Here is a 23055-nt window from a genome sequence, read left to right as displayed (position 1 = left end):
GCCAAAATGGCTTAGGGGAAGAAGGCTGGGCCCCACCCTTCACTATTCAAAATGAGCGGCTCTGATTCACTCCTTATAAATTCGATTCAAAATGGAATGCCAAGATTAATTGATACAAAAAATTAAAAAATAAATATATAATTACTTAATTTCTAATCTGACAGTCAAAAAAATGCGAAGAATTAAATTTAACGGCTAATAATAAAGTAATGTAGTTTTAAGTGAGAAAAACTTGAAAACATAAAATAAAATTTTATAAAAAAAAATTAAACAACAATATATTATATAAGATTATTATGTATGATATATAAATTCATATTGTAGTTAAATAATTAAAATTATGAAATAGCTATGACTTTTGACTAAAGGGAGTTGGCGATGCAAAATATGAATGAATAGTAATGACACTAGGGGTGTCAAATTTTCCAAATGACTTCGGTTTTTGACTAAAGGGTTGGAGATGCCCTTATATGATTGCAATTGCTGAAATAGATTGTGGCTTTGTTAACCACCGTATTAACGATGACCGTGTAGTTTAGCATAATGTCTTAATTAATGCACTAATAACCACTATCACAAAATAAGGGTCACTTAATTAAACCTTTAAGCACCTTAAGCCGGACGTGCATATATGCAATTCTAGTTACTAGCTTAATTAAAGAGTTTTGTGAGGTGTGGTATAGGGCGGAACTAGGATTTATTATTTAGGAGAGGTCACGACGTAAAAAATAAGTTTAAACATATAACATCGAGTCATCTACTTTAGTATTTTTTTTTTTTGGCGCAAGGTACTATTGTTATTGAAAACCTGAAAACTATACTTTTTTCATTTTCAAATCAATAAAGTTTTCATTCTAACCCTTCTCATTTACACAAACTAAAAACCAAATATATTTCACTCATAATATTATTGAAGAAAATAACCAACCAGGTTAGTTTGCTATATTTCTTTCTATTAGACTCATGGGGGCCAACCAGCCAACGTCTATGAAATTCATTGTGAGTGGGCTAAGCGTGATGTTTTTTTTTTTTGAGCGGATCAATGGAAATTAAATGTTTTATATGCCCTATTTACCTATTACATGCATGACTTCTAACTGATCTACTAGAAACCGGGGGGGGGGGGGGGGGGGGGGGGGGGGGGGGGGGGGGTGGGGGATCCCCGCGGTCCTCAACACTGTTCCGCCCGAGGAGCCTTAACAAACTCTACTACTCTACTACTCTAGTAAGTATGGTGATTACTTCTTGGTCATGTTTAATATCCAGCTGGCTGGTATCTCCTCATCAATATCTCATCACAGATCAATGGATCACTAATGATTGGTGGTGATTAATCATCATTCTTTATTTAAACTTTGAAGATAAACAATTCAATATCTTTAAATTAAGGACTAAATTCTGCTTACTACCTTGTAGCTTCAAGGGTTCTTCAATTCAGTCCGTGCACTTATAATTTAATCAGAAAAGTCTTTACACTATCTAATTTCATCAAATCAATCCAATCCGTCACCACTTTGTCAATTTTCGGGCAAAATTTTCAAACTACTCATCTGCATTCATAACACTAACGCATCGGCGAACTGCCTACCGATGGGTAGTTTGAGAATTTTCTCTGTGAGAATGTCCTACATCAGCATTTTAACAGCTAAAATTGACGGAATAGTGACGGATTGGATTAATTTGATGAAATTGGAGAGTGCAAGGACTTTTATGATTAAATTAGAAATGCAGGGACTGAACTGATGAACACTTAAAAGTATAAGGTAGTAAGCAAAATTTAATCCTTAAATTAATATCCTTAACAATTTGTTAGCAAATAAGATAACATCTCTTTCATAGAGATAGAATCATTGTGTACATCTTGATGCAATGATAAATTCTTTGACATCACACATTCAGTGACACAGACGAGTGACGAGTACACTACCTTAGTTAAAAAATACAAGATGTTCCGCCCAAACAAAAGAAAAAGTACGTAATTTTTCCATCCAAAATGATGATTTCCTTTATTAATGTTCTTTGCTAATCATCATAATTTGTTTAATAACTATGTACATACATACGTAATTATACATAATCAAAAGACTATAAATATAGACATATATATGTAATGGACTTGCACTGCACATTCTACATTCTCATGAAAGTTCCATTCTAGAATTTTCCAATTATATAATTTCTATTAATACAAGGCAAACCATGGTTGAAAGTTGAAACATTTAGCTTTAAACTCTGTCTGCCTGCAATTTGAATAAGAAGTTGAAACCTTTAAAGCTTAACCAAATAGCAATTAGCAAGTGTGTGCATGTCTATATGTGTGTGTGTGTCAGAATTAGGTTAGTTAATATGAAAGCATCTTCTTCTTCTTCTTCTTTTTTTTTTTTTTGAGAAACTTGATGTTTTTGTAGGTTTGGGTACTCTATATAGACTTGGTAAAATCAAAGATGTCTTCAATATTAATTAATTAATTAGGCTAATTCTGCCATGAAAACTCCATCCTTTGTGGCAATTGGTTTATTTGGTCAAGATTCAAATATTACTTTTCATTCTTTTTGTCAAATTTTTTATTGTTGGTCCGCTTTCAACATTAGGAAATCATGATGTTGATTATTCGCCACGGCTTTATATGAGATACAAACACAGATGACTAATTTATTAACTTAATTAAACGATATTAACTAATTAGTGCATGCAGAGGGCTTTTGTATCTTTATTTTTACCAAACTGTCTATTCTGCATGCTCCTTCCTGTGTGTTGCATATGCCAACAAGGGAACGTTGAATTTTTTTTTTTTTTAAAAAAAAAAAGAACACGTTTTCAATCAAAACTACTTGCTCAATTGATTATAAGAACTCAATTCACTGTATTGACAACTAAGTTTTTTTACAAAATATATCCGGAAATTGCAAATCAACACACTTTGGGTCGCTAGCTGTCTGTGCATCAACTGCCAACCGACCGATCTATAAATGTTAGTTACTGGGCTGGAGGCCTGGAGGCTGGAGCTACGAGAGAGCACTTTATTCCTCCATCAATTGCAAATAGATTATAATGAAAAACAAAGTAAGAAAAATAACATCTATCTGTTTTTTCTTCGTAAATCGTCATGTAATACAGAATCACACATATACGTACTTTTCTAAGAATTCAGAAACCTAAATCTTACACGGCATGCCCGTCCTGTCTCTTATTAATTTGTGAAGTCTACATTGACGATGCGCTCTTTAAATCAACAGATGCATATTATATATAAGGCAAAAGTTGGGGGAAATAACTTTTACATAAGTAAAAACAATGTTTTCTTATCAATGATTGTGAATTTTTATATGGCACGACAAAGTACTTTTGCAGATGTAAAATCACCTTCTTCTTTTATGAAAAGGTCAACAAAGTTTAATTGTGAATAGTGTAACCAAAAAAAAAAGTTTAATTGTGAATAGTGTATTCATGTACTATAGAGAATTAAAAAGATCGTATAGCAAATTACTCAATTAATTCTTCTTTGTGGGCATATGAACACGTCATCAAACGAAAATTTTCAATCTAATGTCGTCAATTGCTTGATAGATTGAGTAGAAATGTCAACTTCTTTTCTTATATAATGACGTAGAAAACTTACTAATTGTCTACTTTTTGACACTTAATATATCACTATCTTTCTCAACTCGCAAGTCAACAACATCAACGAGGCAGTTTGTATAGTTTGGACTTTGGAATTCACTGTGTTGGATTTTTAAAACTTATTTACTTTTTTTTATTTGGTGCCCCTTGACTAAAACTCTAAAAGTATGATAGTTTTTCTTTGTTTAAGCCACAAGGAGCCGCACTCACTGACAATTGTCAATTCTCATACTCAATATTAGACCTTTATATTTAGAGCTTGTCAACTTGAATTAAAGAATCACATTAGTCATAATCGTTCTTTTACTTTTCGATTACTTGATGATGACAATAGTCAAAAACTCAGATTTTCTATAGACGGCTAGAAATTCCTTGAAAAGCATTTTTCAAGTATTATATTATAAAAAATGGCCAAGTTTTATAACAACATTTAGAGGGAATTGAAATTCATACTTCTTATTTTACAATTCACACTTCATTATTATTATTTTTTATACAAAAAGACTATTAATTAAATGGTGCGGCTATTGTCACCCTACCATCTACTCTCTTCACCCTACATAAAAAAAATATTCCAATACTAACCTTGTGATTAAGAAATTTTATAAAATAAAAACAAAAAATAAAACTCAAGAACATTTGCAGTGTACTAGGCCACTGCACCTCCCGCTGTGCAACCCAAATTACTAGCTGCCTCTGCCTTTAACGTACAATGAGCTCTTGATTTGATGGAATTTCTTTCCATCCACGAATTTTCTCTCTTTGTCTTTCAATCTCAGTTCACTTTGATTTTGTTTTTCATCAAGCCTTTTGTGCATCTTGATTAGCTCCAACCCAGGTCAACAAAGTGCATGTGCTCTATGATGAACCGACTAACAATATTAGAAGAAAAAGTGGAGAGAGAGAGAGAGAGAGAGAGAGAGAGAGAGAGAGAGAGAGAGAGAGAGAGAGAGAGAGAGAGAGAGAGAGAGAGAGAGAGAGACCATAATATTTGTGCAATGCTGCAAATATGGATTGGTATACGATCTGTACTAGCGGTTTATGTTGTCTTGTTTATTTACTTGTAATTATTTTTTTATTTAAGGGTAATATTGAAACTTTTGGTGTTAAAAATCAAATGTAGGGTGAATAAAGAAAATAATATGGTGGTATTTGCCGCACCCTTAATTAAATCTGAAAGCTCCCAAGGCAACCACAATTTATAGTGTCAAATAGCAAGGCATTCGAGGTTTCTCTAGGAACCATATTAGTCCATAAAGCACTAACATTACGATTGTGCCCTAAGTTAACAATGACATATGCTACAAACTTTTCTTCCCTAAAAATATGTTTAAAAGTGATATTAAAGAAAAATATAGCAAGGGTTCTGATATCATGCATAATCTTGATGAGTCTCCAGAGGGTTTGATGGCTCCATTGACGGCATCAGTCACTAACTTTGAGTTAATCCACACTCCATGTTTACTTTTTTAGTATCTTAAGTTTTGTCATTTTATAGTGTGAATTGTAAAACTGTGATGTTAAAATACATAATCCAAAAAGAAAACATGGAGTGTGAAATTCACTTCTCTATCTAAAAAACTTACAAATTAATTCTTTTATCTCTGATGATCAATACCAAATGGTAAAATTGCACTAAGACTTGATGACTGGCTTTGTATTCTTTGACTTATCAAAAAAAATAAAAAATGGTATTCTTTGAGATCAACCAGGTATAGAGACCTTTTATTGTTTTGAGAATTAACCCTAGTTTTTCGAATGAAGAGAATTACTTAACCAGGATTAAGAGATTCAGTTTAATTGTATTCGTGTATCTTACGAAGCGTTGCGTCAGAAATTAATCCGGCGTAATGTGTTCTTTCCGGACGAGACGAGCAATATTACAGTGAGTTGCTGCCAAGCTAGAAGTCTACAAACGATCAAGTGCTGAGCAAAAGGCAAAGGCAATAGAAATTTAAAAACTACTTTAACAGAAAATATAGGCTTTAGGGCTGCCTTCGTCAAATTGGAAATCGAGTAGCTGTCGTATTGGAGTCGAGATGCACCAGAGACATGCATTAGTCATTGCAAACGTTGATCTTAGTTTTTTTTTTTTTTCACCTATACTTTCAGTGGTAGAGAAGCCGTGTCCGAATTTACCTGCACTTTTTCACGGGGAAGAATGATAAAAGTCGTTGAATATTATGCATGCACCAATAGTTATAAATACTGTTTAAAAATTGAAAATGTTGTTTGATTAATTAAACATATCGATAAATACTAGTTGCATTTTATCATGCACAGTGCTTTTTAAGTACAGTGTTGTTGAGTTTAGATCAAGTTTGTTAATTCTTATTTTGAAGGACAGGAATCTAAGGTTATGGACCACCACCTGCCACTGCTGACATTGTGATTTAAACCAATAACTTTAAGACATGTGGACTGTAGTTAAAATGTTAACCATATCAGCTAACAGAAGGAATAACGTCGTTTGGGAGAGTTGCCCAACAAACTACTCATCTTCTTCTACGTTTAAACCAAACAAGAGTAGAAATATCTTCTTCTTCAATATTTTCTCTTTTTCATTAATCTCTGGGCAACACAATTAATCATTGAAACGATTAATTTCTGAAGTTTGAAATTCATAGCTCAGTATAGTCTTTATAGCCTTACAGGTTGTTTATAGTTTAGATCTATGAATGAACATGAACTTCACGATTAAATAATTTAATTTTGTTCGAATTGATCAATAATTTTCTTGATTATATGAGATCAAAGATCCATATACCAGTTTATTTAAATATGAACCTATCTGTAAAGAGGGGTGGGGGCGCTGATTTCCTTCACACTCAAATGAACAGATTCCTAGAGCACCATATATCACTTCTTCCCAATTCGCCCTTCCCAATGCAGCAAAGGTTGATTTGCTAAAATATCAGCTCGATCGGGCCACCTTTATTGCCTATTTCGATTTGGATATTAGATCTCTTCAATCTCTTCCCCTTCGGATCATCTCCCCACCCCAAATCTACCGTCCAATATTCCCAAAATTGAAATTCAAAAGCCTGGAAGGGAGAGGGAAGAGAGAGCCAAGGAAGAAGAAGAAGAAGAACCAAAAAGAGGCGCCTCTCTCTCCCCTTCCTCTCAACCTTCTTCTCTCTAATCTTCCAAAGACTCTCGCTTTCCTCCTCCTCACATTTCCAACCCTGGATTTTTCAAACTCTCGCGCCCCACACTCTCTCTGTTCAATTCGGCGTTGTTCCGATTGCGACCACTGGAGGTCGAGTTTCGCTGCGGCGCAATTTCTGAGCAGCTGAATCTTCCAAAGGATTCCGATTACTCTCTGGAGCTGAATTCGGGGAATTTCAGCAGTCATCAGTGGATTTGAGTTTAGAAAAATCAGAAATTTTCTTTTGGGCAAAATTTCAATTTTTTTTTCTGGTGAGGTTTTGGATTTCCAGGGTGGAAGGCGACGGGGCAGATTCGATCAAGACGTTCGATCAAGGTTGCGATGCATTGCCATCAGTTACAGGAGAGACGGAGTTAACAATGTCACAAACCGTTTAATTCCTCTTACTAATGCTATACACGTGTCATTTTTCCATTAGTCTAGACCACCATGTCAGCTGTGCCAGGTGGTGGTCCAGGACCACCTAACAATTTCTTCCCAAAAATCCCGGTTTGTGTTTAGAATCGAATCGAGCAACACCTAATAGGCTTCAAGTACCCAATCAATCATTATAATGCTTTTTCTTTAGTGAGTGGCTCACGCCTCTAGGTTGAGAAATGACAACGTGAAATATAACGCATAAGAATTAAAAAGTTATCTTTTTAATATGAGATTCTGATTAGAATTATTAAAGTGCGTGGTCAAGTTAATCTAAAAGATAATTTTAAAGAATTGAAAACACTCATAGTTATGTTGAAACATGTTAAACCCTATATCGTAATCTCAACATTTATAAAACATGACTTTTAAGAGCTACTCCAAGTGATGGACCTTAAAAAAATCTCGACTTAATTTTTTCTAATGTTTTTCCGGCTTTACAACTTTGAAAAATTGTTAAAAAAAAATTGGGTTAAGATTTTTAAGGTTCGTCAGTTCTATAATTATTTAAAAATTATTATTTACTTATGCAAAAATTTTGGAGAGAAATTAAGAGTATGAGATTTTGACCAAAAACCATGTGCTATAACTTACAATATTAGGTAAAATTCATGATCTTGAAAATTAATATTTTGAAGAAATTTTTGAGATCGGCGTCCTACAATTGGATGTTAATAATTTTATGAAGGGACCTCGGAATTAGGGCATAATATCCTCTTTTTTTTTCTTTTCTTTTTTTTCAATGGCACATCCCTTTAGAGTACATTACCTTCAAAAGGCTAGGAAAAGTAACAAAATAGTTGGAGTTCTTTTGTGCTTGTTTGCAGTGGGGGTGTATAATTTGTAGCACGACATTAATTCCTAGATGGACATTTGGACCCATACATATATATATTTGCTCATGAAAAACATTATTTCCATGTGTATGAATTGTATATAAAACCCACGCCCACAATATTTTACACGTTTATTATACAATATTATGTATGCAGCCGTAGCTGGCTAGTTAAGGCTGACTCAATTATATCTTTCTGCACTACTAGAAAAACTCCTAAATGCACACAGATAACATTCACACGAATATTCACACAGATAAGATTCTGTATGAGTAAACCGGCAATACACACAGATTTTTGTATGAAAACAACATTCACACAGAGATCCGTGTGAAATATATTCTAAAAGTGGGGCTGCGAAAATTTACACACAGACTTCCGTATGAATTCTGATACTACACAGACTTCTGTGTGCATACTGTTAAACAGCGACAAGCGTGGCCCGTGGCCCGCCATTGTACCGATACTGTCCCAACTTAACCACCCAATAGGTGTTGGGTTTTAATCACAAAATGTCTCGGTACAATTTGGTGAGATCCACCCACTTATAAGTTATATTTTATTTGTCACTTTTCCAATGTGGGATCTTTCCTCTCCAACACGCCACCTCACGTGCAACCTAGCTCTAGGTCTGCACGTGAAATTAATTAACAATCCAATTCCCACATTAGAAATTGGGACACAAGTCTCATATTGGAGACGTGGCCAATATAACAATCCAAGGCCTACATCGGACACTTGATAACAATCCAATCGGAATTTTCCGATGGCAATATAAGGAACCAAAATTCGGGCCCATGACAATTGGAGACGCAATTGGAGAGAGACCCGCTTTGATACCATGTTAAACAGCGACAAGCGTGGCCCGTGGCTCACCATTGTACCGATACTGTCCCAACTTAACGACCTGATAGGTGTTGGGTTTTAATCACAAAAGGTCTCGATACAATTTGGTGAGATCCACCCGCTTATAAGTTATATTTTATTTGTCACTTTTCCAATGTGGGATCTTTCCTCTCCAACACATACGTGTCAGAAACTCACACAGATGTCTGTGTGAAAATTTAATTCGTCTACTTTTTTAGATTTTCCATAGGTATCAAAATTTATTATTTAATTGTATACACGGACATCCGTGTGAATGTTTATTTTAAAATAAAATAAAAATAAATAAATTTAATAAACGTATTATATTTGGGAATTATCTCTGGGAAACATTTTGTTTCACACAGATATCTGTGTGAAGCATTTTCGATAAGTCCAATGTCCTCTTCAAACACAGATCTCTCTCTCTTCGAAGTTCTTTCTCAAAATCCATCTCTTCTAATCTCTCTCTGACTAATCTGGCATTAATTGGAGGGAGCAATCCAAGCCCAGAAGCTGCTTCCGATTCCGCCACCGCCGATGAGCAAGCCTCTCCTCCCGCTGACGTTGCTACCCTTTGCGAACACGATTCATTGCCGACTAGATTTATTGCTTCTTCTTCACAATCTCGATTTGGGTTCTCACTTCATTAACTGAAACTGAAACCCTTTTGCTCCAATTTGCTTTTCTATCGCCGATTACAAAGCTCATATATGTTTTTCAAGATGTCAAATCCCCAGGTAAGGCATGGGTATTTCAATTTCTTCTCTTTACAATTTCTCGTAGATCTATCTAATTTTGCTGGTTTTAATAGGAACTCTCGACCCATTTCTCTTCCAATATCCTCCAATTTGGATTCAAATCAGTATGGGTCTTCCGCCTCAAGCCATAACCCTTTGGATCCAACACTTTGAACTCGCGACAGGCTTGGCAATAGAGTTTTCTGGGTTCTGTGACCTCCTTAAGATAGAAGAAGTGGTGTTGGGATGCTTATAGCCCTCCAGAGCCTTCATATTGTAGATCTGAGCAACTCAGCTATCTCTTTCTATGTGAATTTATATGGATAATAGCTTTCAGTTCCTGCTTGCTAATCAAATTTTAAATTTATGATTTTTGATATGTGTCTTCCTCCTTACTGCAGTGAAAATTTGTGTAAATGGTGAGAAGTAGGAGTAGTGGCTTATATTGAATGTTCGCAGCTCAGATGAATGGATTGGGTCGCGTTTATGAAGATATGATATCCAGAAGCACAAGTTGTAATTGAACTCTTCTTGCCCCATGGATTGGTGGTATTGATACGGTGGTATTGGGGATGAAAAAAGACAAAAACTTGAGGAACCAAAAAATAAATATGTAAATAATTTAATAAAGTTTAATAAATATATTTCGTACACACCGATTATTTTTTATTTTTGTGAAATAATTGATAGAGTTGTGATTTAAATATTCACATGGACAGATAACTCTGTGTGTAAGTAGCATTAGCAACGCCAGTAATACGTACAGATATATAATCCGTCACTGTACCGTGTGTATTGGCCTATTCACACGGATTTCTGTGTGGAATACTATGATTTCACACGGATGGGGGTTTTTCTAGTAGTGCTGCGTACTTTTCTTCAATAATGGTAGTTTCTCAGTCTCTCAAATGAAGATTCAGGCGAGCAAGTGACAATGAGGATGGATCCAACCACACCAGATCGAGAATAATAGGAGTATATATAGGACGCAAGGAGTTTCTGTAACAGCTGGAGATCGAAACACAATAAGTTCAAATAAGTTATCGACAAACTTAAAATTCTGCAACGTGATCGAGGGCTCGGTATGTTGAGGGTGCTTGAGTATACAAGATCAAATGTTTGAACAAGTGGAAAGCATGCAACTCACCGCGCCATCCTATAACCGATGAGAAGTTTTCGCAAAATTATACCCATTACTGACTATGATTAGAGAGATCCTCTGAGACTCCATCAAGGACATCATTTGGACATCCCCTTATAAACCTATAAGCAAAGTTATATTTTTCCAATGAGAGAGTTATATTTATACACATTCTCAACACGCCCCCGCACGTGTGGTGATTTCTCAAGTCATACACGTGGACAAGTTATATTGGGTGAAGGTGAGCACGTGTGGCCATCGCTGAAACCAAACACATGGGTAACCCGCTCTGATATCATGATAAAGTAATCTGGGGTTCACATCCAAAACCAATTGGCAATGGATGGAGTGGTCAAAACCCTTATAAACCCATAAATAAAGTAATATTTTTCCAATGTGAGAATTATATTTATACACATTCTCAACACTATAGAGATATCGATCGACCTTTTGGCCTGAACTATATTCTATAGGTCTCTTGTGGTCAGGAACACAGCTTTAGAACTACTTAATTTCTAATATGCTTATGTACTTAATTATTATCATACCTGAGAAGCAACGTACATATTTTATTTGTGTAACAGATTCAATAATTCTGAGCTAGATAGGCTCCGAAGTTGTACATCATGAAATGGAAATTATGTGCTGCAGCTAGTTGGATATTTGGGATGCTATTTAGTAGTTAAAAGTCTTAAGCATGTGGTTATCGATCTTTCTTGTGTTAAAAGATTAATGTTCAATCTTCTTCTTTTTTTAATTGAAATTTCTAAGAGTAGATTTGGCAACGATCTTTTCTATCAGTACCAGTTTTCACTTTCATAGCATATCCTGCTTTCTACGTTATCTAAACTCGCGTTGTTATATATGCTTATAAAAACAAAAAACTGAAAAAAAGTTGGCACAGTCTTTATTGGTAGTCACTTGGTCATCTGCGATCCAAGGGCTGGATTACCAGAGGCAGGCCATAAGATGGCCTCATAGAGACAGGGCCGGCCCTGTGAGTTTAGAGGCTCAAGGCCGGAAAAAATTTGAGGCCCCAAAATAAATGCTCAAACATTACAAAAGAAAACAATATCCCAATTTCAAAGTATCACTGAAATATGACTCGTCTTGCATTTTTAGATGCAAATGTACTAATCAAATTTACATAATCAAGTTTTCCAACAATATCTTTTTCAATAGATATCATAGCCAAACCACTCAATCTCTCTTGTGACATAGTAGACCGAAGGTAAGATTTGATCAATTTCAACTTTGAAAAACTTCTTTCTGCAGAGGCAACTGTGACTGGTATAGTTAGCAAAATCCTATAAGCAATCCAAGCATTTGGATAACAGCCATCAACTTCTTTTATATAATTCAACACATCAATAGCTCTTTTTGTTTCATTGGGTAAATCTTCACTCAACATTTGTAAGTCATGATATAGATCATCTTCATTAAGATCAGAAATCTCGCCATGCTTCAATAAATTTGTAAGGTTAGCACAAAAACTCTTCAAACTATCTCTATCTGCAGACCTTAACTTGTCCAAATCAAACAAAAGCCCAAAATTCTCTTCAAAAGTCTTAAATTGCTCAAACCTGGTTTAGAAAAAAAGAAAAAGATGAAGTTCAATAAACTATATAAACATGTCACACCCAAAACAACGGCTTCTCTGCTTGGATTCTCTTTGCTATAATCTGCTTAGATATCATTAAGTTGGATAAATCAAGTGGTAGGTACAAAGTTGTTCAATTTGAAGAAACTCACAGCTATGATCTTGTAATACAAGAGTGTGCTCACAGTTACTTGGTCAGTGACATGGTCAGTTACGTGACCAGTTACATGACCAGTTACAGTTACTTGGTCAGTTACGTGACCAGTTACATGGCCAGTTACAGTTACTTGGTCAGTGACATGGTCAGTTACGTGACCAGTTACATGACCAGTTACAGTTACTTGGTCAGTTACATGGTCAGTTACGTGACCAGTTACATGATCATCAGCTTGCTCAAAACATCATGCTCATTAACTGATTTCATAATTACATGTTTCAAACCAAAATTGAAAAGGAATGGAATACAAGAGGCCAAGAGCATCAAAAACACAAATAGAGAACGAAAAAACCAAAATTTCTTCAAAATTGAAAATAAAAACCTTCAAAGATCTTACCTTTTTGCGTTTTTGGAAGATAAAATCAACTCTTCAATCTCTTGAATTTACTTTTTCATCTGATCCTCGCAATCACAATTGGATTTTCGATAGCCACCGAGGAAACCTTATGAGATGTTCAATCACAATTGGATTTTTGTCTTGGATTGAGAAAGAGCTTCAAAAACTTGAACTTAGAAAGAGGAAAATCATCTCCTCTCTGCTGCTTTGCGTCTCAATCTAATGGAACTATGGAAGTATTGAAAACAGAGGGCCATGTTGCGTGTACGAAGACACAAAGTGGTTTAGATTGATTTTTTTTTTTTTTTTTATCTGCAGGCCTACATAATAAATTTTTTTGAGGCCCCTACAATATGAGGCCCTAGGCTTGGGCCTGCTTCGCCTAGCCTCAGGGCCGGCACTGCATAGAGAGCAAAGTAGAAGTAGAAGGAGAGTGACAATAGGTAGGAGAAATGGTAAAAGAAAACCTAGACAGAATCAGGGTTAGCACAATCTTATACTCCAAGAAGCTCAAGTTTCTACCAAATACACATCCTTCCTCCAAACCCAGAAGGCAAGAAACCCATCTTGTGCTTGCACCCACCATGTATGTCATCTTTGAACCTCTCTGACTTAAACTCATGCACGTCCTCACCCCATAGAACTGGAAAACTGGATCATGGCCGGTGCATGGCCACAATATCAATCCACACGTTTGTTCCACTAGGGATTGTCAGGTTTTTACTGACTTGAATGTCATCTTTAGCTTGTCGATCTTTGTGCAATTGGTGCTGAAGGGTATAATCGGAAAATCTCATTCATCATCCATCCCATCTGTATAAATTAAATATCACAAATTATGTCAAAAACAACAAATCATGAAGCTATCTTATGTGATGCGTTAAAAATAGTAGACTAGCTACTTCTATGTAAATCAATGATCCACCAATCTATCATTATGCGAAGTATAATGAGAACTCATATATATTGTTTTAACCTTCTTTAGTCCAGCAAGCATATTGACATCAATTTATTTATCTCCCACCACCTCTCTAATCTCTTCCCTCAATTCATTCTACCACTCCGGATTCGTGGCCAGAAGTAGCATCGTCCACGTGATCGACAATGCTATTGTCTCATGCCCTGCAAAGAAAACGCCTTGCATTCATCCACGAGCTACTGTGTCGTCAAAGCCTTTCTGAAGCTGCCTGCTTGTTGATCACTCTCGTTAAGTAATAATCCGAGCAGGTCGTGCTGCGCAGGAGACAATACTGACCCAATCAAATTCTTTCGTGAAGCTATGAGCGGTGAGAACAGTTGGTTAATTTCTTTTCCAAGTCTTCTGGCCTCGAGGGCTTGCTTGGGGTACAAGAATTCCCCAAATGGAACTCCCAGAAAGCGCTTTGTTTGGAAGAGGCTGATTTGTATGGCCCTGAATTTTACAAACACTCGGCTGTCACTTCGGTAACTAATGCCGAAGCTGGCCTTGGCGATGATCTCCCCTGCTGTTTCTGTGATCGATTTCTCGACATCAATTTCTTGAGTGCTGGAATTCATGAGCTGGTTAGTCCACTTGTCTAGCATTATTGTGGTAGTCTCCACCATCAAGCTCACCCATAGGATTGGACGTACATTAGACTATTAGAGTAATGGGCAATGATATAGGGCCTCAATGAGACCTAAGATTTATGGCCTCAAATCCTAGGTGTCATGCCATGTAAGCAAATACTAATTTTATTTTCCATTTCACATAATATATCTTGCCACATCATACTATTGCAACACCAACTTTACCCTTTTATATTTCCTTTTAGATGTTAGGGGTGAATCAATTACATTAATGAATTTAATTAGGTGACGAAAAAAAATCACCTATTAATTATGCATTAATTTAAGAGATATGTCTACAAATTCTTTAACCAATATTTTTCTTCATTTATTTAAATTCTTTCCTATAATTTTTCTTTCCAAATAGCATAAATATATTGAATTAGGTGTCAAGAAATAGGTAATAACTTTATTGATTAATTTCATCCAAAAAAATAGCATTAATAAATTGAATTTGGAAAATACATATGTCTAAATTAAGAGGTAAGAAAAAAATTTCATGTTAGTAGCATTCATTAATTATCATCTACAATCTAAATATAAGGAAAATAAACAAACAGAAAATAACAAACTAAAATATAACGTTTAAACCCTAGCTACATAAAGAGAAGAGAATGAACATAAGAACATATATAATGATATAACTATGTATTTTTCACATTATATTTTCAAAATTTACAGAAACGCAACAAAGGTTGAACTCATATACATGTATTATGCAAATCTATTGATCAAATGTATGTGCAAATCTATTGATTGAATTACATGAAATTTTTTCTATTCTTGACATTGTTATTTAAATCTAAGCATAAGTGTAATGAAAAGAAAAGAAAAAAAGACAAAGTAATTTTTTCTTTTAGAAAAAAAATCCAAATAACTTGGAGTCATTAGATTTTGGAAGGCTAAAATTGTATTTTTCTCAAGAATTACATTGCATGATTTGACAAATAGGTGATGTGTGTAGGTGACATGGCATGACACCTAATATTGAGGCCATAAATCTTAGGCCTCATTGAGGCCACAAATCATTTTCCTTAGAGTAATATAATTGAGCTTGTTTTATATATAATTGAGCTTAATTGTCAGATACCCTACCATTACACATAATCACGTGGCGTATTCAACTCATGCAAAATATCTCCTAAAAGATTTGTGATTGGTTGTTTTGTTCGTGAGACTTGGCAGAATCACTCACTTAGTATAGAATCAGAATGTATGAGTGCCGGTCCTGACATTTTGATGGCCTGAGGCAAATAATTTAAATGTGGCCTCACATAAAAAAATTCATATAATCGAACAAATTTATATATATATATATATATATATAAATTAAACCGCTACATTAATTTTAATGCAAGGGAAAAAAAAAAGGTGTTCAATTCCAAAATAATTTTTCACTTAGAAATTGAAAAAATAAAAAAGAACAGAATATATTTAACTACAAAAGAAACCACTGAAAAATAAAGGGCAAGTACATTAATATTCAATTTCAAAATATTCTTTCCATAGAAGCTGGAAAAAGAAGGAACAAAAAAGTTTAATTGCAAAGAAACTAATTAAGACAAAAAAAAAACAAAAAAGTGCTATTAAACTAATTAAGAAAAAAAAAATGACAAAAAATAGGCCACTGTGTTTTGAACCTTGATGCTGCAAACAACAACACATCTATATTACCACTGCGCTAGTGTGGCGGCATTATAATAGATATGCGAAAAAAAATTATATAATCATAAACGAATATATGTAAAATAAAAAAAAATAAAAAAATAAACTTGGCGGGGGCCGTCGAAGCACTATGATGTCTATAACCTTATCGAGTTCCACTCATTCAACTCAATTATTGGAAATTAAGGAGGGTGAGAGAGGCAGAGAGGGTACCTTCAAGTTAGTAGGGTTAAAGTTAAAGTCGTTAAACGCAGGAGTGATAACATGGCGGTGAAGAGCCCATTCATCACCTTCAGACATGACAAGACCATTACCAAACATGGGAGCCCTATCACGTTTGAACACAGTAGGTTTCCCCCAATTCTTTGCAGTGACCTCTATCGACATTTTTTTCAGTAAAACCGGATCTGCTATATACAAAAATGGCTCTGTCCCTAACCAATTAATATATGAACACCTTTCCTGCATTTCAGGAATCACAATTAAAACCGAAAAAAGTTCCAGTAAAAAAAAATATTGTCAAGATGATCACTAGTGATCATTTCACATACCGTGGAAGTTCTGCTAGCGTACGAAGTAGCTAGGGGAATAGAGTTGAGTGTATATCATGGGAAATGTTACCATTCGAAGAAGATCTTTGATTAGGGTTCTTCTTCATCATCTCACTGAGATTTCCTAATGGAAAACTTGGAGATGGACCGCTCAACCCATTTTTCTTGAGCCTCCTGTGAGTTAGGAAAGGAAAAACCGAAAAACCCAACAAGAAAGTAACAACCAGCATAACAAGTAGAGAATGAAGAAGAATATATAGCAATGACATGGCAATGTGCTCCATTATAATTATATCTGCCTCTCCAAGATTAATTGTGTCTTCCAAAACAATTAACTAAGAAGATCGAGAATGAAGCTGAGTATTTATAAAAGAAATTAATCACTAGCTAGCATGCAGCTTTGGCAGCTGCTCCTATATTTGCAGTAGCTAGATAACTTGGTACATTAAACTTATATTATTTTGAAGTCAGAGAATTACTTGTTAAATAGTCACTTTCTCACATTAGAAAATCATGCCTAAGAGATTAAATAATGGTGTCATCTTTTGTTCTATTGTTATATGATCCAACATTCCAACCACGCAAAGAGGCTAAATTAAAGCTTCCATTACCTTGGTTTATTGTTTATGTGCTTCTGAACCAGCTTCGTGTGTAGCTGGATTACTTAATTAATTTCAGACACGTTTTGCAGACACAAGTGATTGAGATCAAGTCGATCATCATATATAGCAAAAGTAGTGTTAAACCGCAACAAACAACGAGCGTGGCTTTAACTAAGAAAAGCATCAACTAACAGTCACGTATAAATTAATTATCTACAATTACAACAAGAAAAACAGGAAACATATGGGTTTTACGGTTTTACCTCATTACTTTTATTTATGATCTTGATCTTAGTTCAACTATCCAATTCTTGGAATTTAATTTGGTTGGACTTCTGTTCTTCCCACGCTTATCATGATTCATGACTCATGAGCTTTGTGATCAACAAGAATTGGATATATATATATATCGTATATGGAAAATTCTATAATACATACCCGTATCTCATACACACATTTATAAGTGTGACAACAAATTTGTTATCAATGTTGAGTCATATTTTGTGTAATCTTAGTTTTAATAATGGTAATTACACATTTTACGACCTTGTTACAAGTTTTTGAACAAATTTGTTGTCAATGTTGTAATTTTTGTTTAATTATATGTAAATAGTGTAAATGAATATGGTAACTTTGTTCTCAATGTTGTAATTTTGATTCAAATAATTGTAATTTTTGTTCAAATAGATGTAAAATGAGTGTATAATAAACATTACAGTACCATAGCTTGTCTCTATTGTATATATTATTGTTGAAACTAACTTTCTCATTGTAGTAGATCAACTCCCATTACACAACAATTGAAGTAGAAGGAGACTCTAAAATGGTAATTGATGCAATTAATAAGCGCCTACAACCACCTTGGAGACTGCTAAAAATTATTCGAGACATCCATGCTATTGCTACTTGCTTTCATTCTATCAGCTTTAAACACAACTTTGGATAAACCAACTTTGTGGTTGATGCCATTGCGAATTTAGGGCACAATGTTGTAATAGGATCTACTTGGACCAATGGGGATCCTTCTGAGGCCTCTAGAGCCTTACTCTTTGACATTGTAAACTGTGGATGCCCGAGGGGCTTCCAGATTAAATTGATAGTCTTTTACTCCCATTCCATTCCATTGGACAAAAAGGGCGCACCTACAGAAGGAACAACATAGGCTCAAGAGAAAGGCCCAACCCGCGCAACTAGAAAACACTTCACTTACAAATTGAGGGCCTTGAAGCAACTTAAGATTGGGATTTTACGAACTCTAAAGGTAGGCACAATCTTCAGTCCAAGGGCTGGAATACTAGAGGCAGACCATAAGATGGCCTCATAGTGAGTAAAGTTGAAGGGCAGTGACAATATGTAGGAGACATGGTAAAAGAAAACCTAGACAGAATTAGGGTCAGCACAATCTTATACTCCAAAAAGCTCAAGTTTCTACCAATGCACATCCTTCCTCCAAACCCAAAAGGTAAGAAACCCATTTTGTGCTTGCACCCACCATTAATATCATCCTTAAACCTCTCTGGCTTGAACTCATGCACATCCTCACCCCATAGCTCTGAGTCATGGTGCATGCCCACAATGTCAATCCACAAATTGGTTCCTCTAGGGATTGTTAGGTCTTCACTCACTCGAATGTCATCTTTAGCTTGCCTCTGTGCATTTGGTCCTGAAGGATATAATCGGAACACCTCATTCATGACCCATCCCATCTGTATCAATTATGGAGACAAAATTCAAAAACAACAAACCATCAAACAATTATTGTAATGCGTTGAAAATGTAGACTATTAGTTATATGGAATGGTAGATCAATGATCGACCGATCTACCACTATATGAAGTTGGTACGTATTGATAGTTTGATACATTAATGTACCGAATGAGACCTCATAATTCCTTACCTTCTTTAGTCCAGCAAGCATGTTGAAATGAAGTTCTTTATTATCTCCTACCACCTCCCTAATCTCTTCCCTCAGTTCATTTTGCCACTCCGGATTCGTGGCCAGAAGGAGCATCGTCCATATGATAGACAATGCCGATGTCTCATGGCCTGAAAAGAAAAATGTCTTGCACTCATCCACCAACTGCTGTGTTGTCAAAGCCTTTCTGAAGCTGCCTTGTTGATCACTCTGGTTAAGCAATAACCCAAGCAAGTCGTGATGCATAGTAGACGATCCTGACCTAATGGCTTAATGATCGATGAGAACAGTTGGTTAATTTCTTTTCCAAGTCTGCTGGCCTCGAGGGCTTGCTTGAGGTACAAGAATTTCCCAAATGGAACTCCCAAAAGGCGTTTTGTTTGGAAGAGGCTGATTTGCAAGGCCCTAAATTTTTCAAACACATGGTGATCACTTTGGTAACTAATGCCAAAGCTGGCCTTGGCGATGATCTCCCCTGCTGTTTCTCTGATTGATTTCTCTACATCAATTTCTCGAGTGTCGGAATTTCTGAGCTGGGTAGTCCAGGTGTCTAGCATTGTTCTGGTAGTCTCCACCATCAAACTCACCATTGCCTATAGATTAGACATAGGATTAATATAAGTGAGCTTATTTGAGAGAGAGAGAGATATATATATATATATATATATATATATATATATATATATATATATATATACGGGGGCGTTCCAAAGAGGACGTCCGCACTTTCGTTAAAGTGCGGACGGCGCTGCTGCAGCTCGGCTCGGGGCGCGACGGAGCGGCGGAGGTTGCCGGAAGGATGTCAGGGGTCGGGCGGAGAGGTCTGCAGTCGGTGGAGTCGCCGGCGACGTCGTTGCAGCCCTGCCCAGAAAACCTGCAGTTGCAGGTCGGGTTGCTGCCCAGAATTAACCTGCAACTCGGACCTCCTCCGACCTCGAACGCTGCCTAGACCCGTCCGCCAAGCCTCCGGCCTCCGTCCGCCAAGCCCTGAGCCGCCGTCGCCGCCTGGAACGACCCTGCTGCGTCGCCGTCCGCTTCAGAACCGGCCTGTATATATATACATATATATATATATATATATACATAGAACTATTCGCTAAAGTCAATTTTAAAACGTTAGAGGGGGGAAGAAAGAAAGTATATCAGATAAATCTAACAAAATAAAAATTTAGGGCAGGTTATCCAAAAGATGTTCTAGTATGGATATAGGGTTTAGCTTTAGAAGTTTATTGACGTTCAAACCTATTAGTAAATCTTAAACCCTAAGCAATAGATGTGATATATCAATATAAATCATTTGCTAATATAAAGTAACAGCTTCACCGGCGGATACGTCATTATTAGACACTATAACGTATTAATACATGCAAATTATATCCTTGAAGATTTATGATTGGTTGTTAGTTAGACTTGATAGATCACCCACCCACTGAACTAATGAGCTATTATGAGGGGTCGATTTTTACAACTTGAAACGTACCTTCAAGTTGGTAGGGTTAAACGCAGGAGTGATAACTTGGCGGTGAAGAGCCCATTTATCACCTTCAGACAATCAGACATAATGAGGCCATTGCCAAACATGGGAGCTCTGTCGCGTTTGAACACAGTAGGTTTGCCCCAGTTCTTTGCAGAGACCTGAGTTGATAGTTTTTTCACTAAAACAGGATCTGCTATGTACAAAAATGGCTCTGTTCCCAACCAGTATACGAACACCTTGCCTGCATTGCCCGAATCACAACTTAAAAATTGATAAAGTTTTAGTCCAAAAACTAGACTGGTGATCGATCATATTGCGTACCGTGGGAATTCCTCCAACGAGCAAAGTGAGGGAATAGAGTTGAGTATATGTCATGGGATATACTATTAGTGCAAGAAGAGCTTCCAGTGTTAGTCTTCTTCTTCATCTCACTGAGGTTTCCTAATGGAAAACTTGGAGATGGGCCGGTCAAACCATTTTTCTTGAGCCTCCGGTGAGTTAGGAAAGGAAAAACCCAACAAGAAAGGGACAGCCTGCATAATAAGTAGAGAATGATGAAGAAGAAGAATATCACTGCCATGGCCATGTGCTCCATTATAATTATATCTCTCTCTGCAACATAAAGAGAATGAAGCTGAGTATATGTAGAAGAAGAACACTAACCATTAGGTCATATAGCCTTAATTGGCAGCTGCTACACCACTTAACTATTGGTTCGATCATTATGAAGTCAAAAAATTAGTTACGTCACTTTCTCACATGAAAAGCATTCCAAAGACATTAATGATAATCTCGATCACACACTATCATGAGTTCATGACTCATCAGCTTTCTGATCCACAAAAATTGGATCTATGTAATATTGTCGACACTGACTTTCGCATTGCAGTAGATCAACCCCATTGGATGAATGAACTGATATGATTAAGATCTGATATTCACTTACACCATATGTATGATCTTGAGCAAGAAAAAAGAACAGTAAATTACATTTTTGCTGTCCTCAAATCTTCCCCTCAAGTTTAGCTGTTTAGGTTAATTTGCTTGGTATAACCATTTAAAGGGCGTTACTGGTTATATCTCAACGGAAAATGATTTGTGGCCTCAATGAGGCCTAAGATTTGTGGCCTCAATCTTAGGTGTCATGCCATGTCACCTACACACATTACCAATTTGTCAAATCATGACATGTAATTATTAAGAAAAAGACAATCTTATCATTCCAAAATCTAATGAATCTAAATTACTTTGGTTTTTTTCTAAACAATTTTTTTTTTCATTTTTTCTTTTCATTACACTCATGCTTAGATTTAAACAACAATTTTTTTTTCAATCAAAAATAGAAAAGAAATTCATGTAATTCAGTAAATAGATTTGCACATACATTCGATCAATAGGTTTATATAACACCATGTATATGAATTCAACCTTTGTTGGGTTCTTGTAAATTTTGAAAATATAATGTGAAAAATACATATTCATATGATCATATATATTCTTTTGTTCATTTTTTTTCTTCTCTTTATGTAGCTAGGTTTACACATTATATTTGAGTTTACACCTCTTAATTTAGACACACGTATTTTCCAAATTCAATTTATTAATGCTATTTTTTTGGATGAAATTAATCAATATTTGGAAAGAAAAGTTAATGCCTACTTCTTGACTATATTAATGCTATTTGAAAGAAAAATTATAGGAAATAATTTAATTAAATGAAGAAAAATATTTGTCAAAGAATTTGTAGACATATCTCTTAAATTAATACATAATTAATAGCTTATCTTTTTTTCGTCACCTAATTTAATTCATTAATGTAATTGATTCATCCTCTAATATCTAGAAGAAAATTTAAAAGGGTAAAGTTGGTGTTACAATAGTATGATGTGGCAAGATTTATTATGTGGAATTGAAAATAAAATTTGTATTTGCTTACATGGCATGACACTTAGGATTTGAGGCCACAAATCTTAGGCCTCATTGAAGCCCTGTATCATTGCTCTTTATTTCAACTTTTTTCTTGTTTTACACATGTGCAACTCATTATTACTTTTTTTTTTTCTCACAAAACTTCCCTTTTCACCCTTATTTCTAAACCTCTACCCACTTTCGTCCCAACCCCGTATACCCACGGTCGGCAAAGAGACAACTCATCGGAAGCCCACCAAAAAATATCGTTGGGACACCACTAGTAAATGTTAATTTTTCAGAATGCAAAAAATTGGATTTTAAGATGTCTGTAAATCATTAAAAATGAATATATAGCAAATGTGATAGAAGAAGTAGAATTTCTCCACGCCCAAAGGCCTTTATGTT

The 23055-nt window shown here is 35.5% G+C and overlaps 2 pseudogenes; both read right to left on the bottom strand.

The window, feature by feature from the left end:
• Positions 1-11713: 11713 nt before the first annotated feature.
• Positions 11714-17056, bottom strand: LOC112172157 (annotated as a pseudogene).
• A 977-nt stretch (positions 17057-18033) lies between these two features.
• Positions 18034-21379, bottom strand: LOC112178238 (annotated as a pseudogene).
• Between the last annotated feature and the right edge of the window lie 1676 nt (positions 21380-23055).

The sequence above is a fragment of the Rosa chinensis genome, chromosome 1 (assembly GCF_002994745.2).
Source record: "Rosa chinensis cultivar Old Blush chromosome 1, RchiOBHm-V2, whole genome shotgun sequence".
Lineage (NCBI taxonomy): Eukaryota > Viridiplantae > Streptophyta > Magnoliopsida > Rosales > Rosaceae > Rosa > Rosa chinensis.
This window is presented reverse-complemented; position numbering and strand designations above follow the sequence as displayed.